At 33.3% G+C, this 17,260-nt stretch overlaps 1 protein-coding gene and 1 non-coding gene across 3 annotated transcripts in view; one reads left to right on the top strand and one right to left on the bottom strand.

The window, feature by feature from the left end:
- LOC132704399 (teneurin-m) overlaps positions 1–17,260 on the top strand; it is a 582,182-nt gene that overhangs the window by 99,480 nt on the left and 465,442 nt on the right. The gene's annotated exons all lie outside the window — the stretch shown is intronic.
- Trnak-cuu (transfer RNA lysine (anticodon CUU)) lies at positions 372–444 on the bottom strand. Its single transcript has one exon. It is a non-coding gene; the product is annotated as a tRNA-Lys (tRNA).

Raw genomic sequence — 17,260 nt, 5'->3', positions numbered from 1 at the left:
AACTGATTAAGTTGTTTCCCTGTGTGAGGCAATAATTATTTTTTTTAGTTTAAATAGTACATTATGCAACAAGTTTGGTAAACGACAGTTGGGTCGCAACTTTTGTTTTGCCATGCACGGACCCAGTCCATAATAAAAGAGTGATTTAAAAAGTTTTTCAACCGTGTTGAATATTATACTTTGTCTACGAGCATTGGTTTTGGTTAGTTTGAAATTTGATATTCAAGCAGTGGGTAATATCGGAGCAAACATGAGACAGCTCAAATGACAATTTCTGCACGCTCGATCAATCTATGATTATGATTTTAGATCATACACTAGAAAAAAACATTTTCTTTCTTATAATAAAGCGAAATTTAAAAAAAAAGTTGCGCCCAACGTGGGGCTCGAACCCACGACCCTGAGATTAAGAGTCTCATGCTCTACCGACTGAGCTAGCCGGGCTTTTGCTTTTTCGTTTTATAGTTTGTTACAAACAAGACAGCCAAAATTTTAATGTTTTTTTGAGGCACATTAGTAAACAAATAATTTATGAAAAATATCCCCAAAAAATTCCCTTATAAGAATGTCTAACTCATGTAACAAAATTTTCTTATATTTATAATAATTTATAATAACGTGTATATATAAATGTTAAAAAAAAAGATTCTTCAATCTTCAATTTTCACTAGTTATTTTGGTCTCACAACGAGGCAAGATACGAAAACAACTTAAAGAAATGCCTAATGCCTATTACAATTCGCTAAGATTTCTCCAGAAACAGCACTGCAACTGGAAATTTTAACCTAGTTAAAGAAAAATTAGCCCTTCATCATGATACATGACGTTGCCATTTTTCAACAAAATCGGGCAAAAATATTGAGGATATTGTTAAAAAGCCATTTTAAAAAACTATTTAACACCAATACAAATACTGAAAACTGTCCGGACCTACGTTTTTATGAACGTTTGTCCATTTTTTGCACAGCCTGCTTTTTGAAATAGGAAAAAATTAGTTACAATGTGATTAATTTTCTACAGGATGTCTTATTTCAATGTTAAGCAGACGGAACTGGACAATTATGGTTATTGAAAATTTGACAACCGCAATAAATATTTGAAAAGTCCTGATTTTTAGCGTTTTTGTTTCATTCTTCTAGCTCTCTTAATAAAGACATACAACTATTTTTCTCCACACGTCACATAAAAAAATTATTTAATGACAATTTTTTTGTCATTAAAAAAAAATAGGACCTAAAACTTTTGAATTCATCATTTTCTGCTACCTTGGCTGTGTGCTGCTGTACTTACGCGGTTCTAGAAATGTCTATTGACAGCTGTCAAATTTTGGAAAAAACTAAAATTTGTTTTGACAGTACTTACAAAACAGTAATTCTTTGTCCATGTAAACTTTTTCATATCTACTACAGTTTGTGAGATTCCTGTGCCAAACATAAAAGCTCATCCTGTATATTATTAATTATAAAAAAATTGTACTCAGTTTTAGAATCTCTAATGCATTTTAATGATGATTTAGATTCAACAGGATTAAGCAACACAGTCAATTTTTTTGTTCTTCTAAAAATTGGATTATAATCCTAGCGACGTGCAGACGGCCATTTTCATTGCATTAAATTGAATCTGGATCCAGCCACAGTGCTGTAAACTGTTGTCCCCGATTAGTATTTTAAATACTTTTTTTTGCTAAAAAGAATTATACAGCGTGTTCCAAATTTAAGCTATGTCATGTTAAATTGTCACTTTAAATACGTTAAACAGCTATCCAGCCACTTCGGGTCTTTCCAGTACTTAACCCACGTGTTTAGGAGTCATCGGATGATTTCATATATCAGTTCTGACGATTTCGCAAATCATTTAGTGAATATGTTGATCCTGCTTAGCAAGAGGCGCTTATCAAATTTATTGCCTATTACACTGTTAAAAAGTGGAAAGAAAAGAACAATAGTTCTTTCGTTCAAATTAATGACACTTTTTTTGCTACAGAGTCGTTCATTTATTAGTTCCAAATTTAAAACCAAAAAGAAAAAACAACATATATCCCCTTGTGTCTAACTAACAGATCCTACTCTGTTGTTCTTAATCATTGTGTTTTTTAGTCATGCAGACATAATCTTAATCACGTACGCTCATTAATTATCTCGTTTCTCTCTGCGCACGACTCTGTCTTGGCAGAAGCTTCCTGAAAATTTATGTTTCTTAATCTGCAGAGATATTCAAGGGAACGAACATCCACAGAGTGGAATTATGGACAAGGCATGATGATGATATTTCTGCGTGTTTAATACTTGCGCTGACGTTAAGAAGTGGTGCTTTATGCGACGGCCAAAGGAGCACTCCGTTTTTCTCGTTAGTAACTGGATATAAACGGATAAAAAGTAAAGCTGTTATTACCAAAACTTTCCAGTTACAGGCGTTTATTTAGCGTGAGAACTACTCTGGATTATACTGTCCACTTTTTTTATTTCAAAATGAAACAGTGAGCTTTCATATTATTAGACCTTTAGGTTAGGAGAGCTGACAATACTATTATTTCAATGGTTGTAGAGGAAACAATATAATTGTCCTGTATTTTTAATATTGAACATCTTTTGGGTTATAAATAGTACAACCTATTTCCATTTTGGTGGTCCACTAATAGGAAATGTTACACATGGTCACAAAACGAAAAAAAAAATTAAGTTCCGAAATTCAACGACTGATTTTAAATGTTTTAATGTGCTAATTCGAAAAAAGCCACCATTTTTTTTTCTATCAACTTTGTTTTCTAAAATACAGGTATTATTTCTCACAAAGGACAAAAACAAAATAATAAATATGTACTCAAAGGTGAAAATACAAATTTTCTGCTTATAATTAGATTCTTATTAGCCAAACATATGTCTTTCCCATAAATCCAACCAACCAAAATGTTGAAGTTTTTATTGGTTGAAATAAAAGAATTCAATACAGTTAAAAAACGTTTTTTTTTTCATTAAACTTTAAAAAATAAATCCTGCTCTACCTAATATGGAATATTACAAAATAGGAAAAGCGTAACTGTATTCCACGAGCACATGTTCATTTTTATTTTGGATTACCAAATTTATTCGTTGACAATAAGTTACTCTTAGATCTCAATATCGGAAACTAAAACTTAAGTGTATTAATATTTTAGATACACACCTTAAATAATTTACAAAATCTTCTGGATTCCTCCTGAATCAAACTTGTTGATGTTTCTGTTGTTGACTTCTTTCGAGCTTAACTGAAACTGATTTGCATTCTAGTCTGCTCCTGCTTATATACTGACTGAGGGAACCGAGGCTAAAGAAGGGGCATGAATATTGTTCCGGATCACTGATTACCCATATTGTTGAAAGGTGAAATTGGAAATACCTGAATCGCTGTCAACGCTCGAGTCCGTTCGAAATAGCTAATAAAATTCGATTAGAAACTCCAAAAATATTTAAATAAATCAAACTTCCCAAGCCTGGACGCATAGCTGTAAAGTCAATAAAATCTAATTACAACATATTAACTTTAAAACCAGATAAAGGAGCTGACTATCAAGAGACAATTCAAGATATTCTTACAAACAGATCCTATCGCCTACCTTCGGCCATCTCACGGTCTTACAGTTCCTCATTTCTACGGACTCCATAAGGTTCACAAACCAGGGTTACCCCTTCGACCTATAAGCACCATTGGTTCTCCATAATTCTCTAGTAAAATATGTAACTTCTTTATTAATAGCCTTTACAAGAAAACTGACATGTTCGTACCTAATTCATTTTACTTTATTGAACTATTAAAAGCATTATATTCTATACAATCTGAAAACAAATCTTCTCATCTTAATTGGAGAATGCTTTTCTGAGGCATATTTTTCTAGTAACGGTCAAATTTATAAACAAATATCTGGAAAAGCTATGGGTTCTGCATTATCACCGGTTATCGCAAATATATTTGTGGAAATTTTTGAGAAGAAAGCCATCTAAAACGTTGATGATGCTTTTGTTATATGGCCTCATGGTCAAGAACCAATCCGATATTTTCTTAACCTTTTAAACTATACACACCCTAAAATACAAGTAGAAACTAGAAGTAGTTTCCAACTACTGGGTTAAAAATATATTAAAGTTTGAATTGTCCTCATATTTCCATGTTGGTAGTGTTTGGGTATGTAGTTAATTTCGTTAATTTTTGTGATGATATTAATTAAGTTTTATAGTTATTTTTTTTAAATGTTATTCTTCCCCGGAATAAGTGTAAAATCAATTGAACTAATTTATATTGGTTTTGTTGCACTCTTGCCCTTTCAATGCATGCATATTTAACTAAACATGTTTTGAATAAAGATTATTATTATTTACTATTATAATTAATACAAAATCTTAACTTAACAATGGGTCATTCAGTTTATAGAAAACCTACAAGCACAGACCTTAATGCGGCTATAAATTCCAACACTAAGAGACCTAACATTTAATCTTCTCTGTCTAGATTAGAGATATTATCCATTCCATTACAAAATACACTTCACCAAAACAAAAAAAATGAGTCCCACAACCTCACACTTGCTACTGCGGTGCTTTCTCACCACACATCAATTATTCTCAAGACATTTAATGTTAAAACCTGATTTACCACTTATTCAAAAAACTTTCAATTTCTCCGATCCGTCAAAAACGAAATTCTATACTGAGTTTATTGCGAAACATGGGGGAAAATTTTATCTAAAGAAATATTAGAGAGCCTTAAGATCCGTTTCGCCAATCATCCTATTGGTTTCTTCAGAGCTTGACTGAAACTGGCTCTCATTTTACTCTGTACCTGCTTTTATATTGTTTGAAGGGGGCGGAGCTAAGTGAGTGGCGTAAACACCGTCTCGGATAATTGATTCCCATTGGGTAAACAGCTGAGTCGCGGTTGAGATTCTTAGATTGCTTATAGATATATCTATAGACTCTCTGATTTTTCGTTTGTAGAAGAATTAATTACATGCAAGAATTTTTGTTTTATCGAATAAAATTTTATATCCGGTTTCGTGATTGTGTTCGGCAACTGCCGATGAGTTTATTTGCCTTAGTCTTAAGACTCTTTCTTTGAGACTAGTTGATAGTTTTCGACCCGTCTGTCCAATGTATTCTTTGCAGCATATGCATGGAATGCTGTAAACTCCTGGCATCTCAAATTCGTCTTTGACGGATCGAAGATGTTTGAGAGATTTTTGGACACGTGGTAAATCTGGTTTTGACGTTACATTTCTTTATAACTTTTGATATGTGGTCGGTGATGTTTTGAATGTAAGGAAGGACAACAGTGGCAAGTGTGGGACTGCTTTCGGCTTCATTGTTATTGGAAGGTTGTGGTGAAGTGTATTTTGTGATGAAACGCTTAATATCTTTAATGTGGAAATTATTAAAGAGAACAGCAGAGTTAAAGTGTTTTAATTCTGGGTTCGGTGACTGGGGCTGAGATAGTTTAACGGTTCTGTAAACAAGAGAGTTTATAACCGATGATTTTTGGGCCGGATGGTGATGTGACAATGCATTAAGGTATATGTCTGTGTGCGTAGGTTTTCTGTAAACACAATAACCCAACGTTAGGTCTGATTTTATATTGATGAGAATATCTAAGAATGTGAGGTTGTTCTTAGTTTCTATTTCAATAGCAAAACGTATGTTAGGGTGTGTATAGTTTAAATCTAATAAAATCTACTACAGATTCTTGACTATGAGCCCAAATAAGAAAATTATCATGAACGTCGCGTTTCCATAATTTTGGTTTTAGATGGAAGGTGTCGATAGCTTTCTTCTCAAAGGCTTCCATAAATATATTCTCGATGACTGGTAACAGTGGAGATCCCATAACTGTTACCGACGTTTGTGCAACAATGTATTCCAGGCAAGCATTTTTCAATTAATGTGAGAAGGTTTGGTTCAAGATTCTTGGATTTTAATATATCTGAAATGATGGTAAGAGCTTCAGGAATAGGAACAAATAAACTTAACTATAGTTACCGTAACATAATCGTGAAAAAGGACATCAAATCTCAAATCAAAGATCAAATTTCTATACAGAGAAGTAAGAGATTAACAATTTTTTAATTCTTAAGGAAAGAGCGAATTCATATTTTTTCGAAAAAGTTTTCGGATTTAGTAATTCCAAAATAAACTTTCAATTATTCCGTATTTACGAAAAAGTTGTTCTAACTTAAACTTCAAAAATGTTACAGTGAATAAAAGTACATGTCACATAACTCACAACTAATAAAAAAGAAGTGCAGCATCCTGCAGCAATATACGTTGGAACGTAAGAAAATGCTCTATGTCCAATCCGGTCCTGCTTCGCCGGTTAAAGTGTGTAGAAAGAAAACTTGGGGCTTAATAATATGAAGTTCGTTTTAATGGGACACCGAAAGTTAACGAGTTTAAATTAAAATCTGGGAGAGAACAAAAGTGTCTGAGGGGAAGTTGTTAGTAAGTTATGTAATATTGGCATTCAGCCTACCGAGTAATGAACCTACTTTCGGAGAGTAAGGCTACCATGTTTTTCATTTGAGATGAACAGCGACGGATTAACATAATTTAATACGAAACTTTAAACGTGCGCTTCCACACGTTAATCCAATTTCCTGTTTTACCGGAATGCACGACTGGAAACGAAGTTAAATGGATGAAAAAGTTGCGGTAGGCGTGAAAATTTGTCATTAATTCATTAAGCTCGAAAATAGACCTAACTAAAATGTCGCTAACTTTGCAACTAACTTGGTAAATATATCAATTTGAAGAATCGTTTTCATTTGTTTTTCGAAAAAAAAAAAAAAAAATTTCTTAGAATTCTAAATCCGCAAATGAGTGAGCAACTATAGCTTTGGGTTAAGAAATGCCACATCCCCATGTCGTTACCTCAAGGTATCATCAGGATGTCCTAAAACTGAATTAAATAATTGTGAAAACACATTTTTTTTAATTTAACACCCTCCGTTTAATTAAATTTCCCAAAAAATTCTCCATGGTTGTTTCTATAACCTGTTACAATGTCATAGACAGGTGGTTCACACGCGACATTGCTCGCCTGATCTTTTCATACAATTATATTGGTTTTTATCTTTATCCTAAGTTAGAGTTGCATGAAATTTTTATGGAAATTTGATTTACTTATATAAAAGCACAATGTCAGTCTCCGGACATTATTGCCAAGGGCGAGTTAGGTTATTAGCACAGAATACTATAATTTTTGGTGTAACTAAAAGAATGCGGGTATACAAGGGTAACTGTTGCCTTATATACGGGGTGGCCCGTTCAAGAGTTGTCTATGCCTTATCTCTAAACCTATGGGGGTTGAAAAAAAAAAATAAATGTAGTTTCCATTAAAATGAACTTTATTTTTGTTATGTTCCTAATCGTCACTTTCTTATATGCAGGGTGGTAAAAAAAGTTACATTTTGTCGAATAGAACACCTTCATTTTATTGCACTTTTGGATAGTCTTTTCAGAAACAAATTCAACGATATATATGAGTATGGGTCAGTATTCGGGATATGTTTATACCATCATTGTTGGGTTGCTTATTAATTTTTTAAACTTTTTTCCATCTATTATTTTCACTAAAATAATGGTTTTCTTTAGGCAATGATCAAATTTAAAATATCATTTTAAAATGTGCGGTGTTGCCACGGTTCGCAAAATGATGCTTTCTAAATTTTCTTAAATGAGGCACCCTGTATATTATTGAATTTTTGAATAGCCGCTTTAATGGCAATTTCAATTATATAACATAGTACGGGTCTCTGACTTACCGTTTTGGCTTAATTGGCAGATAAAATTAAAAACTGGGTATAAGATTTAAATTATTAAAATATGAAGCTGGGAATTGGTTCCTTATCGACTTGTTCACAAACGTTTTAGAGCATTGTTAAGAAGTCATGTTAAAAACAGAATATTAAGCTTTGCACAATGTTGCCAAATTTCGCAAATTACTTATTTCTACGTCGATATGATTACAAAAATTAACAGTAACTACTAATGCACATCACTTACAAGTTAAATTAATTAAATTAGATTTTTAATATGTCCGCCGTTTTGAAGAATACAAATAGTATATGCTATTTTTAAATGGTATATGAAATTTGATGCGTAATTTGTTTTATTGAGATATGTGTATTGCTGCACTTTCAAGACTGTGCTTTGTAAATCATATCTTTCAGTGTGCAAAAAAAAGTCCAACATGTTTGAAGTGTGGTTCGTCTTACGTCTACATCTGAAGCGGCAAGGCTGGTGGAGGTCTCTGGAGTATTTACAAAATGCAGAAAATTATCTAGCTGTTCGGCTCCTACTGCTGGTATATTTTGGCAAATATGTTTTTTTCTGGCAATCGCCTATTGGGAAATTTGCCTCTATATTGTCTGAGAGCAAGAGCAGGACTTTTGTTATTGGCGATGTACCTAACATTCTAATAGGTCAAATTTTTCCTGCTTCGTATAGATTATACAAAATAGACTCAATAAAAATGCAACTAAATAAAATAAATAGAAAATAGTGGAAGTCCGAAAAAATCTATCCTACCTACCTATCAAAAAATCAGTAAATTACCAGAAGAGAGAACTACTATTTTTTCAAAGCTCTTGCGATGATCATGTCAAAAAGGTCAAAATGAATAATATCATCAATTTTGTGTTTGTGTCTTTTAACAGGCAAAAGGACCTTATTTACAAAATTCTTAAATTATGCATATAAAAGAATTTATGTATTATTGGAAAATAATTGCTAATTACACCAAACCGCTAAGTCAGAGACCCATACTATGTTATGTAATTGAAATTGCTAATAAAGTGGCTATTCGAAAATCCGATAATAAACTGGGTGTCTCATTTGATAATATTGCGAAACGTCACAACACCGCGTATTTTAAGAAAATATTTTAAAGTTGATCACTGCTTAAAGAAAATCATTATTTTCACAAAAAATAATAGATGAAAATACTGCCGTAAAAATGCCGCATCCAAGCTCATTTACCATATGTTAGCTGACACTTTGGAATGCTGCAAAGTGCTTTCGTAGAAAGCCAGAATTCGCAATTACAAGTGGTATTGGTTGAAAACCAAGTTTTAAATCACAAGGGCGCTCATTTTGAATGGACTTCTCAACATTTTCTTCATAGTCATCATTATCAGCATTATGCAGGGCCTCTAGTAGAAACATGTCTTCACTGAAAACACACAGTATAATGGCCATGTTGTTAGCAAGTGCCTTGCTATCCCATTTTAAAAATTATTTGGAAAAAAAATTATTTTTTCATATTCTATTGTAAAAGTTTATATGACGATTCAAATTAATCAAAGATGATTTTTATGGATAAACTTTTGGTCAAAACGTTAACACATCCCAGCCTTTGAAATTACTGTTCTTTGGTTTCTTATCATCGTAAATCTAAATATTCGTAAGTATACATCACGAGGTATTAATTAAGCCTTAATTCCATATAGATGTGTTCTAGATCATTGGTTAGCAAAAAGTCACACATCTGTTATGTTAGTTGTTTCGACAAAACGTAAGCATATTCACTGTTAGTGAAACTTCAACTAGATCGAGAGTTTTATACCATGAAGTGTGTTCATTCTAATAATTGCTACATCTTCTCACTGAACATGGGTCCGAAACGCATAGTTGTCAAGGTGTCAAAATAAAATGAGTTTTTAATAAATATCTTATGACCGTATTGGTTGAAATTTGGTAGTGTTTTTTATTATGACAAGAGGCTCAATTAGGATTAATTAAATTAAAATTATGAAATGCTGTATCGGGAGACACCTTCTCGAATATTTTTGACAAAAAGAATTGTGCGAGACTGCTTCTTTACCAACTTTTTTGTCTCATAAATTTTTTTTGTGTCTTTCTTCGTTTTCCAGAAAAAAAAATAAAACCGATTTATTTTTAATAGGCCCTAATAGCCAACAAATTCCTATCGGTTCTTAATTAATGTTTTTAATAACTGTTACCTAGGTTGCTTGGAATGTGGCAGCTTTATGTGAAGGGATTATGAGTTGTTGCTAACAGACAACAAAAAAATCTTGTTTTTTCATGTAGAATAATCACCTAGGAAATGATTTCAGCGTTAATTCCGGACAACCTGTATAATTAGCCACAGCAAGACAGATGAATTCATGTCCACAGGTCAGTAATATGTGCGTAAATGACAAAATGTTATTATTCATTTCCAGTTTCACATTACCAACTTTAGCATAATCCTTTCGTCACAATATCACGTTCTTATTTGAATTTTTAACATTTCCGTGTTCTCATAGGTATACAAATAGAGATTGAAATTAGATAAATCACGTCCGATTTGATAAACCTCCATAATTAGCTCATTTTTTACAATAATAGTAAGATTAAGTAAACGAGAATGATTAGCAAGAACAATAAAGAAGGAGGAAAGCAAACCCAAAAAATAAAAAAAGAACCACTAAAACCACAACTTTTGTGCCTCTTAAGATCTCGATTCCTTTTCGAAAGAAAAAATAAAAATAATTAGAATTGACAGAAAGTATTATTATGAACATTTATTTGGATCTTTTCATAGTCAATAAGAAGTTCCAGAAACTATCATTAAAAAATATATTTCCGGTCTACGATAATTTTTACCTACGTTTGTATAAATTTTTTTTAAACACTCCATAGATAATATTTGGAAAACAGAGCGTACTTGTTTGAAGAACTCATTTCATTATCAATTGATTTATCAAGAGTGGCAAAAATTCATTTAATTAATTTGAATATCGTTTTAAAAAATAAGCTTAATTCCGGTAGTCGGATAGTTGGTTTAAGGAAAAATTTTAACTGTCTAGTTTTCTTATTCTGTTTTGGAATTAAAATCTAAAAAGGAAGGATCTTTTCAGTTGCCATGGAATTTTTTAGTACATTGGTACATTAGTATAAAATGGTTAATTATCATTTGTGTTGTGTATCATAGTGCACCTTTTTTCAACATAATCTCCGTTCAAGTCTATACATTATACAATATTGTAAGCGGTTTAAAAAGTAGAAGTTTGGAAATCCCACAAAACAGAAATTTGCTTGGTTCATTACTTTCTCGTTAGAAGTAAATGTTTGCCCAACAAACCGTTTTTTCAAGTCTGGAAACAATAAATAGTCGCTATAAGGTAAATCTAGTGAATACGGTGGATGTTGAATTAATTGAAATTTTAATTGCATTATTTTGGCCCTATTTTTCAGAAGAGAACGTTTTTCCTTGATTTCTTTGCCCAGTCGTTCCACTAATGACACACAATACTTTCCTGTTATTGTTGTTCCCTTTTCTGAGACAGTGTTCTTCTTTGCACCCCGTTCACTGTCAAAAATCCACTATTTTGACTTTTTCTTTTAGACTGTAGTAATGTATCCCTCGCCAAGCGAGCTTCAGATTCGACTACAGAATTGCAATTGCTCTCCGCTGTAAGAAAACGCGGTATCCATCTTGTCGAGATTTTCGTACATGCACAATTTTCTGCAAAATTGTAAAATGGAAATCATTATTCCCTGAGATCTGAAATAAGCTTGTGGATTAACGAAGAGATAGACAGAAGTGAAAATGCTTTCACTGACATGTCCGTCAGAATTGACAAACGTCACAATTCAAGACGTGGAAATATCTCCGAAAACATCTGATTGGTCCAAATCCCGTTGAGATTGTAGCAAATGAACTAATGTTCAAATGACCGAAAATGCTGAACGGCGTTCGGGTTCGGGCGTGAGGATGGTTTGTAACAGCCGATCCGCCAACAGCTGAGACGTGACGTATACGTGATCGAGTGACAGAATGTTTAGGTTAGAACCCAGCGATTTTTATAGGGATATCAAGTTTGAAACTTATTTAAAATAATTTAAGTTAACATTTTATTACTTTTTTTAAACAGGAATTCAGTTAGTTGTGGGTAGTAAATTCATAGGGAAATGCAGAACAGGAACATAACCCCTTAACAAATAGTTTTTCACGACAACTTTATGTATTATTCATGCAGAAGGTGCAACGGAACGAGATAAAATTGATTTAATATTTTATAGTAGCTCATAAAAAAGGCATTTTGCATGTTTAGTGCAAAAATGTCGTATTTTATAACATTATTCAATTTATAGGATTAAATGTTAATAAATATATGTATATTCGAGTTATTACAAAACGATATCTCAGAAGCACAGAAACACAATGTAAAGCATCAGGAAAAGTTCAAGAGAATAGTGTATTCATCTTAAGGAAGACACAATATAATCGTGAACACTTGAAGGACCAAATACAAGACAGGATTTGCAAGCATATTGTTGTGGAAAGGAGACTAAATGAATATATGTAATAGGTTTACGACAAGGTAAAGAAGTTATGAGTAATAAAAATATTTGTAGAAATGTGTGGTACATTACACTGTAGGACTGAAAATATATAAGTATTAATAAATTTCAATTATGTTAACGTAATTATAGAAATGCCAAAAGTGCCTTACTTCCTTCAACTTAGTATATACCGCTATGCAGAGGTACTTGACTTAACTAGAGTTCTGGGAGCAAGCGAGTGACCTAGATATTAGTTTGGTTATACAGTTTGGCACAAAAGCTTTGCATGAGCCATTTTTGTCGCAAGGCCCTGTGTGAAAGGATATTAACCAATTTTTTGGACCAACCCTTCATCAAATATGATCACAAATTTTGATTTTTTTCTGGGATTAGCAAGTATTTTATATCATAGGTAAATGACCTTTCTTGGCAATTTTTGAAGTCTTAAATAAATATGTTTCATGTTTATTAAAAAAATTACTGGCAACTCCTAATAAGCTGTATAAAGGTAGAAGTTACCGTTATCCTAAAAATAAAAAATATTATTATAAGATTTTACTTGGACAAGGTACTGTCGATTGTATGTCAAATACAATAAAATGTGGATGGAAAAAAATTATTGCGGAAATACTATGTTTTGGGAATAATTATTCAAATGCTTGTGTTTAAAATTTTTGTTTCATTTCAACCATTTGAACAGTTTTACATCATAAAAGAAAACAGTCAGTACAAATATTTTCTGCTACACCAATTCAAGAACAAAAGATTTGATGGGGTCACTAGGGACATTTCTGGGCCGCTCTGGGGCCGTGAGTCCAGAAACCAGGTCCACGATGCTGTAGATTTAAAGTATTTTTGTATCACCATAAGTACATTTTTATGTGATTCTCATGTGGCTATAGGAAAATGCCCCATCTTATTTGTAAAGTAGGCTAGGGATAGGGGCCCATAAATGTGTGTTAACCCAAGGCTCACTCGCAACTGCTTAGAACAAATTGCGCACTGAATTCAGTCAGCTTATAATCAGTTTTATTCCCATCATTAAGTGTAAACCCTACCTATTTTGCTAAAAAATGAAATTTTTCTACTCCCGTCTGTAAAATACCTAATTACGCACCATCTAGCGTACGAGAAGCGTCGCTTTACCACGTCAGTTTCGTTTCCCACGAGTTCGAGCTACTTCGGACAATTCCGGGATTTTACAGCACGGGTGTGGGAGCAATCAGATGTTTTCGAAGACATTTCCCAAGCTTTGAATTTTGACGTTTGCCAATTCTGACAGTCATGTCAGTGAATGTATTCGTGTTTTGCGTGTTGACTCATTCGTTTATTAAACACTCGCTCCGCTCGTGTCAAACAAACTCGTGAGTCAAATGCCGTTTACCGCACTTGTTGCATAATATACTATTTTCTCCTCCCGTCTGTAAAATACCTAATTACCCACCGATCTAGCGTGCGGGAAGCGTCACTTTACCACGTCAGTTTCGTTTCCCACGAATCCGAGCCACTTCGGACATTTCCGGGATTTTACCGCACGGATTTGGGAGCAATCGGATGTTTTCGGAGATATTTCCCACGCTTTGAATTTTGGCGTTTGTCAATTCTGACAGTCATATCAATGAATATATTTGTGTTGTTTTGTGAAAAAACTCAAATTCGTAGTGTCCGTGTTCGTGTCCGCACTTGTTGCATAATATACATTGTCATCATAAAATTTTTATAAATTTTATTTGATAGGGGCGATAATAAAAACAAAATATAAAATAACAAATATTCTTTTGAATGCGGGTTGCAGCACATTTCGATAAAATTAACCTATATTTTTTTGGAAACAATGATTGACCTTATGCATAGGAATTCAAGGGTCCTGTGCGGATTTAGCTACCGACGTACATCCTGTATCTTTAAAACAATCACCGTTTGCCTAATTCGTATTCGGATTGAACCTATCTAATATCGACTGTCAAATTGCAAAGTCTGCCATTTGACCGTCTGCTACATCGAGATCCCTCGCGAGACGAGATTCACCGAGACTTTTCGAAGCGGGAGTGAATGTCCTTCGGCATTTTCGATAATTTGAACATTGGATCATTTGTGGTGTTCCCAACTGACGTCGTAAAGTGACACTTCCCGCACGTTTGATCTGTGTGTAATTAGGCATTTTAGAGAAGGCAGTAGAAAAATATTTTTTTCTCTACAATTCCCAATCATACACCGATTCAAAGTGCTGAAAGTGTCATCCTACTACGTCAGTTTCGTTTCCCACGAATGCGAGCTACAATTTTTACTGTTGTCAATCAGACGGTCATGCCAGTGAATGTAATTGTGTTGATTCGCGAGAACGTGCCCAAAAAGTAAGGGTCGTAGAAAAAGTACAGTATGCAACACGATTGCCAAACTTTTTAAGTCAAATGTTGCATACCATACTTGTTGCATAATATATTATTCCACAATCGTCATTCAATTCTGATGAGTATTGATCTGTGCATTTTGTGTCGTGAATATTGGAAAATGCAGAACAGTAGTTTAAAAAACAGTTTTTTGAATCGTGCAGAAAAAGCTGGACACATTTTTCAATCTTACCTAACGCACGAACCTGAAGTTTTCAATTTGATAACACAGCCAATCAGTAGGAATAAAATCATAGGTAAGACGGAAAGATGGTTGACGAGTTGAACTATTGGTCAAGATGGAAAAACTTTTTATACCGAATGTGCCGTAAAAAGCGTTAAAAGGCACGTGTTTCAGTTCAGATTTTATTGTCCCGAAGCCCGCAATTATCAAATTCGCGGAAAATAATAATAGCCGCTTAAATGCACAAAATAATATAAACTACACATAAACACTCGCTAAACGCAAGTGTTAAACAACGTTTCACTTGCGTTTTTCGTTCACATAAAAGTTTGAGCAAATGCGCTGAGTAATTGTCTAATTATAAACGTTTGCGAATATGCATACCGGGCAAAGCTGTTCAAAGTTTTCGTAAAATTTACTGTGTACCGCTTTGTATAAATTTCCCAGACTGCTAAATAAATTTCGACGGAGCGTACGTTAACGCTCGGTTTTAGTTTTCGTGGCTGTCATGCATTGGACTTTAATGTTTTGCGCGGGAATGCGCAATACCATCCTATTACCATTTCTTTTGTTTTCAATATATTAATGAGTATGGAATGATAGAAAACCACAACTACGAATTCCCATGGGCAATACCAAAACCAATCTGTTCGTTAAATAATCCGATAACTTCAAAATACCACAGAATACGACCACTATAGAGAAACGAAACAATGCGTGGGTATGGTCTGTTCATAGATATAAGAAAGTGACCAATTGCTTTTGAATGGGTTTATCCAAGAGTGGTCATTAACATACAATGCAACAAGATTATTACCTAAAGTTTCGGAATTTAAATTAAGGTAAAATTGTGGTCCGTAATACAAAACAAAAAGGATTCCTACCTGTGTTTAATATTCTTTGGTTTGGTTTACTACTTAGTTTAAGTTTATTAGTAATCATTCTTATTTCGTGTGTAATACAGCGTGTGTTGAATCGTGTGCGAATTATGCAAAATATGTGCGAGTCTAGTGTATCTCAGCAGATGCTCCCGCCCAAATGTACAAATGTAGAAAATACTGTTCTAGTGAGACTAAGGGAGTTACAAACAATGTTTATTTGACTCTCATTGAACATGGTGCAAGCAAGCAAGCATCTTTAGAAGAAACGGCCACATTGACGAAAATTCCAACATTTGTATGGAAAATTGTGAATAATCCCATTTCAGCGAGGAAAAAAAGAAGCGATACTGACATTTTGCGCCATCAAAAAGAGGTAAAAGAATAACTATTTTGCATGCTGGCTCTAAAGGTGGTTGGATTCCAAATGGACTTTCTCTGTCTGCGAAAAATGTTAAAGATTCTTCTCTGGATTACCATGAAGACACCACCGCTGATTTATTTGAAAGTTGGTTTAAAAACATTCCTCCTAATAGCGTAATTGTAATGTACAATGCAAGTCATTACAGTAGATAGTTGACTAAAACCCCTTCCTCATGTGACACAAAAGTAACAATCCAAAACCACATGTATAATAACATTTATTTTCACGAAGATTATACCAAAAAGCAATTAATTGAGGCTCTACAAAGCTTGAATCTACAAAAGGAATACGTCTGTGATAATTATTCAAAAAATCTAGGGCATACAGTTTTACCATTACCACTGTATATTTAATCCCATTGAACATATTTGGCAACAACTGAAATCTACCATTCGTGAAAACAATGTTTTTCCCCGTGTTAACTCCAATGTCCTCCAACTTATAGAAACCGAAGTTTTTAACATCCCTCCACAAAGTTGGGCAAATTCTGTTAAACAAATTCTGTTAATCATATAGATAAAACATATGATATATTAAGTGAATAATTTTAAGCAATTTAAGTAGGTGATAAAAATGGTTTGTAATTTGATTTTAGATTTAAACATAAATACATACATAAATAAATATTGTTTAGTATCTTTCCTAACAAAACCTCAAATAATTAAATTCTAAGCAAAGTACGGAACTCTTCGGCCATATTTCATTCTTACAGCTTGCCCGGGTCTTTCCTTAATTTGTATCAGTTAGTCACGTTTCTTATATCTATATACCTTTGATCTCAACCCACCAATTTCTGAAATTTAGAGAGCAATTTAATCAAATATTTATATCAAGATAGTGAAAATTCAATACAACTTAAATAATACAGAAACGGCTAAAGCAAATGTGAAACGTATATGAAATATTTCAAATAACAATAAAGTTACAGCCTATACGGGGCTTTTTACATTAGCATTTTTTTTCTGGCACTGCAAAAAGTAGTAGGAAAGGTTTGTACACACTTTCGTGTACCACTTTTAGGTACGTAATTTTCTAAATAACGTTTTGCACCCAGGTTGTGATTTGGTGTAACA

This window comes from Cylas formicarius, unplaced genomic scaffold (genome assembly GCF_029955315.1).
Source record: "Cylas formicarius isolate icCylForm1 unplaced genomic scaffold, icCylForm1.1 PGA_scaffold_7__23_contigs__length_41026272, whole genome shotgun sequence".
Lineage (NCBI taxonomy): Eukaryota > Metazoa > Arthropoda > Insecta > Coleoptera > Brentidae > Cylas > Cylas formicarius.
The sequence above is the reverse complement of the archived record's forward strand: the minus strand, read 5'-3'. Positions and strand labels throughout refer to the sequence as shown.